At 39.6% G+C, this 7,657-nt stretch overlaps 1 protein-coding gene across 1 annotated transcript in view; it reads left to right on the top strand.

Annotated features, from left to right (window-relative positions):
* The first annotated feature begins 4,359 nt into the window (after positions 1 to 4,359).
* Positions 4,360 to 7,657, top strand: part of ZNF185 (zinc finger protein 185 with LIM domain) — a 202,507-nt gene continuing 199,209 nt past the window's right edge. The window contains exon 1 of the mRNA XM_082264384.1: positions 4,360 to 4,476. The gene's annotated coding sequence lies outside the window, so the exon portion shown is untranslated. The remainder of the gene's footprint in view (positions 4,477 to 7,657) is intronic.

The raw sequence follows: 7,657 nt of genomic DNA, 5'->3' as shown, positions 1-7,657 counted from the left end.
TGGCTTTTTTATCAAAAATGACAATTTTTAAGAACTTTTTTTGTGTGATTTTGTGTCTGGGGGGTCTAAAAGGTGTACCTGTGAAGTTTCAGCTCTGTAGCATGTCCAGAACCCCAAAAAAAGATCATATAAGTGTAAAAGAGGGGTCCCACCATCCCTGCTCTACTGAAAAATTATCTTTTTTTTCTGGTTCTGGACATGCTACAGAGCTGAAACTTCACAGGTACACTTTTTAGACCCCCCAGACACTAAATCCAAAAAAAGTCATGCCTGCCTCCAAAAATGCCCGATAAATGCAAGAAAAAGCGCCGTAGAGAAGCCGTATTCCTGTTCTAATAAAAATTATAAGAAAATGCTAATTTTTGGGGGGTTCTGGACATGCTACAGAGCTGAAACTTCACATGTACACTTATTAGACCCCCCAGATACTAAATCCAAAGTAAAAATCAAAAAATCTCTTTTTTTTTTTTTTTTTTTTTTTTTTTTTTAATTTTTCAATAATTGGCTTTTTTATCAAAAATGACAATTTTTAAGAACTTTTTTTTGTGTGATTTTGTGTCTGGGGGGTCTAAAAGGTGTACCTGTGAAGTTTCAGCTCTGTAGCATGTCCAGAACCATAAAAAAAAAGATCGTTTGTATTAGAAAACTTTAAGCACAGGAATATGGCTTCTCTGCTGTAACACCTTGCCGGTTTAATAGCAGGCATTTTTTTGGGTTCTTTGCAGTCAGGAAAAACATCTGAACTTGTGTATAGTGGTACTGTGCACAAGTTCTGATGTTTTGCCTGCCTCCAAAACCCCCCAAAAAATGCCAGCAAAAACACACCTGGGCATTTTTTTTTTTGACGCTAGCGTTTTTTTTGGCATTTTTTGGGGTTCTTTTGAGGCAGGCAAAACATCTGAACTTGTGTATAGTGGTACTGTGCACAAGTTCTGATGTTTTGCCTGCCTCCAAAACCCCCCAAGAAATGCCAGCAAAAACACACCTGGGCATTTTTTTTTTAACGCTAGCGTTTTTTTTGGCATTTTTTGGGGTTCTTTTGAGGCAGGCAAAACATCTGAACTTGTGTATAGTGGTACTGTGCACAAGTTCTGATGTTTTGCCTGCCTCCAAAACCCCCCAAGAAATGCCAGCAAAAACACACCTGGGCATTTTTTTTTTAACGCTAGCGTTTTTTTTGGCATTTTTTGGGGTTCTTTTGAGGCAGGCAAAACATCTGAACTTGTGTATAGTGGTACTGTGCACAAGTTCTGATGTTTTGCCTGCCTCCAAAACCCCCCAAAAAATGCCAGCAAAAACACACCTGGGCATTTTTTTTTTTGACACTAGCGTTTTTTTGGCATTTTTTGGGGTTCTTTTGAGGCAGGCAAAACATCTGAACATGTGTATAGGGGGTATATATAGGCATATATGTCTGAATATATACCCCTAGACATATATAGGTGTGATAGTAGCAGAAATATATTACTGTAAATGATTTCATTAGCGCAAGCATTTATTTCTGCTACTATCACACCTATATATGTCTAGGGGTATATATTCAGACATATATGTCTATATATACCCCCTATACACATATTCAGATGTCATGTCTGACATCAAACATGTCCTCAAAAAAGCACTGGCAGTGGCAGCCCCTGCAGCATTAAAAAATGCTTGCTGGTGAGAAGCCACATTCCTGTTCCGAAGCAGAGAAATGATCATTTCTCTATAGCGGTCACCCTGCTATGGAAGGGTTTTGTCACCCTGCCATAGCAGTCACTGTCAGTTAACCCTACACTACACTACGGTCCCCTGACACTTAACACTTTCCCTACAGAAACTAAATTTTTGAAGCTAACTTAAGTGTAAAGGAGCACTCTAACTACACTAGATATCCCTTTCCTCACACTAAAAATAGCTAAATGACACTTTTAAAGTAAAATTAACAGAACTGCTTCCACTCTCTTCCATGTCCAGTATAACAATGCTGGGAATATGGCGGGGGCGATCTTATATACTGGGGGGCGTATTCACTAATGATTGGTCTAGGGACCCCCTAGTCACTCCAATCACATTCCTAGCATTCTTCTGCCCCCTCAATTGGCTTTTGCTAATGGTTCTGGTCCAATCACGGGCTTTTAAAGCCCATTTCCTGAAGCATTGCATTTTGGGCGGTTCTGGTTGCCGAATTCCGAACTTTTTGGGCAAAAAGTTCTAAATTCGGCCGAACCTCGAACACCCAATGTTCGGGCCGAACCGATGGTGGACCCGAACCGTTCGATCATCCCTAATTTTGGGTTGTCCCCAGAAAAGTAATAGAGGGGAAATCTTCCAAACGGGATACTACTTCTGGTGACCTGGGGGGTCCTCTCACTTCCTGTTTGACTATGGGACAGGAAATGAAGGGATATCTTCCAAATGGGACACAGATGGTGAAAAAAAAAAAATCTCACAGGGGGTTATAACTTATAACTAGTGATCGACCGATATCGGTTTTTCGTTGCTGATACCGATATTTTGGTCAATTTATATAGTTTTTGGTCGATATTTTCGTACATTTAAAAAAAAAATGTTTATTTATTTTCTTTGACAGGTACTCTTGTGGAGGGATCTTAGGGTCTAAAAGACCCCAAACCCCTCCTCTGCACTTAAAAGCATTAAAAACGCCAAGTTTGGCTGTTTTGAATGCTGTCATTTTTTTAATCTGGCGCCAATACCCAGAAGTGATGTCATGACATCACTTCTGGGTTTTTGCATGGAGACCCGATCAGAGCCGAATGCGGCTTTGATTCGGTCTTCAGCGGCCATGCAGGCTGGTTGCCCAGGTCTCCCGGTGGGACGGGAGACCCGGGGTGAGCTACGGGAGGGGGGTACATCCCCTCCCGCTCCTTGTAATGATAGTCGACCCGCTTCTCAGCCGCATCGGTTGTCATTACAAGACAGCCAACTGTCGGCTATGGACGCCGGTACCAGGGTGATGCCTCTAGCTGCAGGCATCACTCCGGTACAAGCACTTTCAGGAAATATCTGCAATATCGGTCACTTTGGTGGCCGATTCTGATATATCGGGGAAAGCGCAGATCGGCCCTCGATATATCAGCTTTGCCGATAAATCGGTCGATCCCTAGTTATAACCCTCCCTTACCCTATCCAAAATGGAAAAAAAAAAGTTTTGCCTATAGTTCTACTTTAACACTCAAATTTTTCTACCACACTTGTTTTTTTGGATCAAGGGAAAAGCCAGAGAACAATCACACAAGCGTCGAAAACAAAAACGGCCTCAGTACTAAAAAGCAGGAACGCCAACCACCTAGTGACTGTATTGCTAGTGATTCCATTTATTTCATGGATGCTTTGGGAACTGGGCATACATTAAAAGTTTATGTAAAGAAATTTTTTTTTTATGTTTTGGATAAAGTAGGAAAAGGTTCAAACCCTTGTCAGTTTATTTTTTGCTGTGTCCCATTGGAAGATTTCCTTTCACCTCTTTGTTTTGGTGACAATGATTGGACAAACTGAGAGTATTTATGAATCTCCCAGCCAGGAACACAGACCGTTATAGAAACCTGAAAACAAAAGAACAAATAGAAATTGGCCCAAGGGACTTTAAAGAGAGAAACCGCAGACCACAGGGTATATATAAAAATACAAAAGAATTAATCCGAATACGAAAAGTATTAATCCGAATACGAAAGTATTAATCCAATACAGTCATATTGACATACATTAAAAGCACAAACATAGATAAAAATACCTGACAGGGGTTCTGGTCCTTTTATCTCTCTACCCAAAACAACAACATAAAAAGGTTTTGGCTATACTAATATTTTTTGAGTTTCTAAAAATAGTTTCTAGCTGTTTTTTATGAAACCGGAAGCTTTATGCAGCAAACAATTATTTCCCGATGAACGCACGCTTAGTGTGAATAGCATCAATTATGACACATTCTTAGACCCATTGCAAGAAGATTTGTCAAAGCACTTCAACAGTGGCTGATCATAATGACAAGTTTTACAAAAAATCAGGTCTGTGTTTCTCTCTTAAAAGCCGTAGAACAGGTTCATGGAAAAACCAATAGTTGATGATAAATGAACAATTCAATGACAATTCAACCTAACCATGGAAGAAAATGGACAAAATAGAAGTGATGGGTGTTTGTTTCCAGGATACCAGGCTTGCGATGACGCCTTTAGTGAGAATTTGAAGAATGTAGAAATAATGCCCACTTAGAAACAGAGAAAGACGAGGACAGAGGAATTTGGAGGACAAACCTGTTTAGTGCCCTAAAGGGCACAGCACGCTCTGCTCCGCCTCGTCTTCAAACCTGGGCTTGGCCTTTTTTTTTCCAGCAACAATTTCAGTCAGTACTTGCACAGGTAGAACTGAGTCACATTTTGCTGACAGCTCTGGAGGCAGGTAATACGGACACACCTGTACTTAGGAAAACAAGTTCTGAATTTTAACACAGAGAGCTTCCAAGCCCACAAAGCACAGGTAGGAACTCCTTTATAAATTATACTTTTTTTTTTTTTTTTTTTACCTTCCATGGAATTTTTGTTGGTTTTTGGGTATATTTCTCTGTATATTGAGTGTTTCTTTCTAAAGCTAATCCTTTAATAAAGTCTGAAGGTACCCATGCATTAGGGCAACAATAATTAGGTGCCCATCGGTTGTTACATGACTGATGCTTCATATAAATAGGAGTGACAGTCAGCTGCTTTTATTGTTACCAACAATGAACAACATTGTAGATTCTGTTCTTTCTACACTGCCCTGTGCATGCGTATTTCAGCAAACCATTAAATACTGGTAGATCGCACAATACACTGTGTGTTCTAATCTGACAATTATTGAACAAATGTTGAGTTATAAATTTATCTGGTCTTTGTCCAAGTACAGTATATACAGTTGTCTGAAAGAGATGGAATTGTCTCCTTCTGGGTTAAGTTGGCCTTAGATTGCTGTTTGTTTGTTTTTCTCAACCAGCAATTGACTTCTGTTGAGTGGGAACGTCCATACACTGAGCCCTCGTTCACGTTGGAGCGATTTGTCATGCGATTTGACAGGTTAAATTGCATGACAAGTCGCAGCCGGCAATGGCACCATTCCAATTGGTGTGACTCCGACTTTGCAGTGTCGCACTGAAGTAATTTCTGCACTACTTTTGCCGATTTCAGGTGCAACTTCAATAGACATCTGTGCAGGAAGCCCCACAGATGTCTTTCAAGTAGTAGCACCTGATATCGCTCTGACCTGCTACTTTGAAATCGTGCTACATCAAGTGAAGTAGCCCGATTTCAAAGTAGCATCAGTGTGAACCAGAGCTAATTGAAATTTAGCCAGTCTCTGCTGAACCAGCTGAATTTCGAATCATGGACAGCCAGCTTAAGGCCCCTTTCACACATATACGGTCCGTTCAGTTCATCAGATCTTGTAAGGGGGAATTCTTTCCAATGGCCACAAATAAAAGGAGCATTATGCTCAGTGATCATCCAGAAAGGAGCCATACATGGATCAAATTTGGCTGGTCCAACAGGAACAGAGATGAATTTTGATCAATGTATGGTCAGCTTTATGCACTATGCAGATATAATACTTATAAGAAAACATTTCCAGACTCATGCTTCGTACACACACAACGATTATCGGCCGAACCGATCGGCCGTCTTTTGTCCAGTGTTTTTGTGTTGGTTGAAATGTGCTCTAGACTGCACATGAATTTTCTCATCCAACAAAAACCAACTTCAGAAGTGATGTCATGTGCTGGTTTACTTTCCGTGTGTTTTTTCTTCTCTGAGCATGCCCAGTCTGGCTCATCCGATTTTTGTCTGCCGAAATCTGTACTGACTGACGGAAAATCGGCCGTTCTGTTGACGGCCAACAAAAATTTTATAGCCTGCACACCAGATTTTGTTCGGCCGAAAAGTCGGAGTCGGTTGTCGAAAGCATCATACTAACAAGCCGAAAATCGGCCGATCGGACGTTGGCCGAAAATTCACGGCCAACTATCGATGCGTGTGTACAAGGCATCAGGAAATCCTATTGCATATTTCAAGGGTTCCTCCAAGTTGAAAAGATTGACAAAGGCTAGTGTTGTTAGATTTCCTTTAGATTTACCTTCAACTATGTAGTGCAGGGGCCTGCCTGATTGCATACAAATTGAAAGTGTTTAGATTTGACCTCATGTTATATGGTTTTGGTAAATCTAAAGGAAAAAAATCTAAAGACAATTGTATAGTGTGTATGGCCCATAAGACTTTAAGTAATTGTGTTTCAATGGCTTTGCAGCAAGCCTGAGTAGCATTGCTAAGCCAGTCTGTTTTCCCTTCTCAATATTTTCTTTGCAAAGTTCTATTTGTTGCTAGGGGCTTCTGCACTTTTAACATTTTAATTGTGATTATTTACAGTTAGCCTTGCTGGTATTAGTAATTTAGTTCCTTCATATAAAATAAAATAAAATAAAAACATATCCTCCTCAATCTTTTGTCATACTAATGACATTGCCTATATTACCGTGAGATCTTTCGAAACACAGCCTATTTAGTTGGGTGTTGTTTTTGCATATCTGGGATTTGCTATCCATTGTGTCAAATTATGTGTCAGATCATCTATATGTAAGCTATTTTAGGTCCCAGAAATCTTAGGTATGATAGAATTTGGAGTAGTTACTCTTTTGCGTGAATTAATATTTTTATGACTCATAGCCATTGTAATTTGTTAAGAATAAAAAAGTGCGGCTGTTTTTTTTTTTCACTTGAAGAGAAATCAAAATTCCATTTTATTCTCTGTTTTTCCAGACAATGTGTACTTGATTATCACATGTACTAGTTTAATTGCTGATATCATATTTTCTTTTTTGTTGAAACGCTGTTTGTGTTGCTTAGTTTTATTGCCCTGTAACTTTGGCTTGTCAACACATCTCCTTTGTCTTTTTTGGCATTGAGAAGAGATAGTATCTGAAGGATACACTTCAGAACCTCAGACACAATTGTCACATTTACATAGTGGCCTTCAGTGACAGAAGTGTTTTTGTAGGCCTCCTACACATGGTTGGAATTTTCCAAGTGATTCAACCAGTCTGAGCATGGAGTGTGATTATCTGGCCATATATTAAGTGGGGTACACACTAGTAGAAAATCTGCCAAAAATTCCCGTCCGATGTAAAATCGTACGAATCGTCGGCTATTGTGTACACAACGTTAAGCAGCCGATGCCGACATTTTCAACGAAAAAAAACGGAGGGACAAACACCAAAATTTTTATCGTCCGTCCCCAGCACGACCAAATTTCGTTTAACCACTTTACCACTAGAGCATTTTGCTGTCTTACGTCCAGGCCACTTTTTGCGATTCGGCACTGTGCGGCTTTAACTGACAATTGCGCGGTCGTGCGACGCCGTACCAAAACAAAATTTACGTCCTTTTTTTTCCCTTAAACAGAGCTTTCTTTTGGTGGTATTTGATCACCTGTGCGATTTTTACTTTTTGCGCTATAAACAAAAAAAGAGCGTTTATTTTGAAAAAATAACAATATTTTTAACTTTTTTTTTTTATATAAAATTCCCCCCAAAAAAGATGTAAAAACCAATTTTTAAATTTTTGGCCAATTTGTTTTCTGCTACCCATGTTTGGTAAAAAAAAATCGCAATAAGCGTATTTTGATTGATTTGCGCAAA

This window comes from Pelophylax lessonae (assembly GCF_965119305.1).
Source record: "Pelophylax lessonae genome assembly, chromosome: 7".
Taxonomy (NCBI): Eukaryota; Metazoa; Chordata; class Amphibia; order Anura; family Ranidae; genus Pelophylax; species Pelophylax lessonae.
The sequence above is the reverse complement of the archived record's forward strand: the minus strand, read 5'-3'. Positions and strand labels throughout refer to the sequence as shown.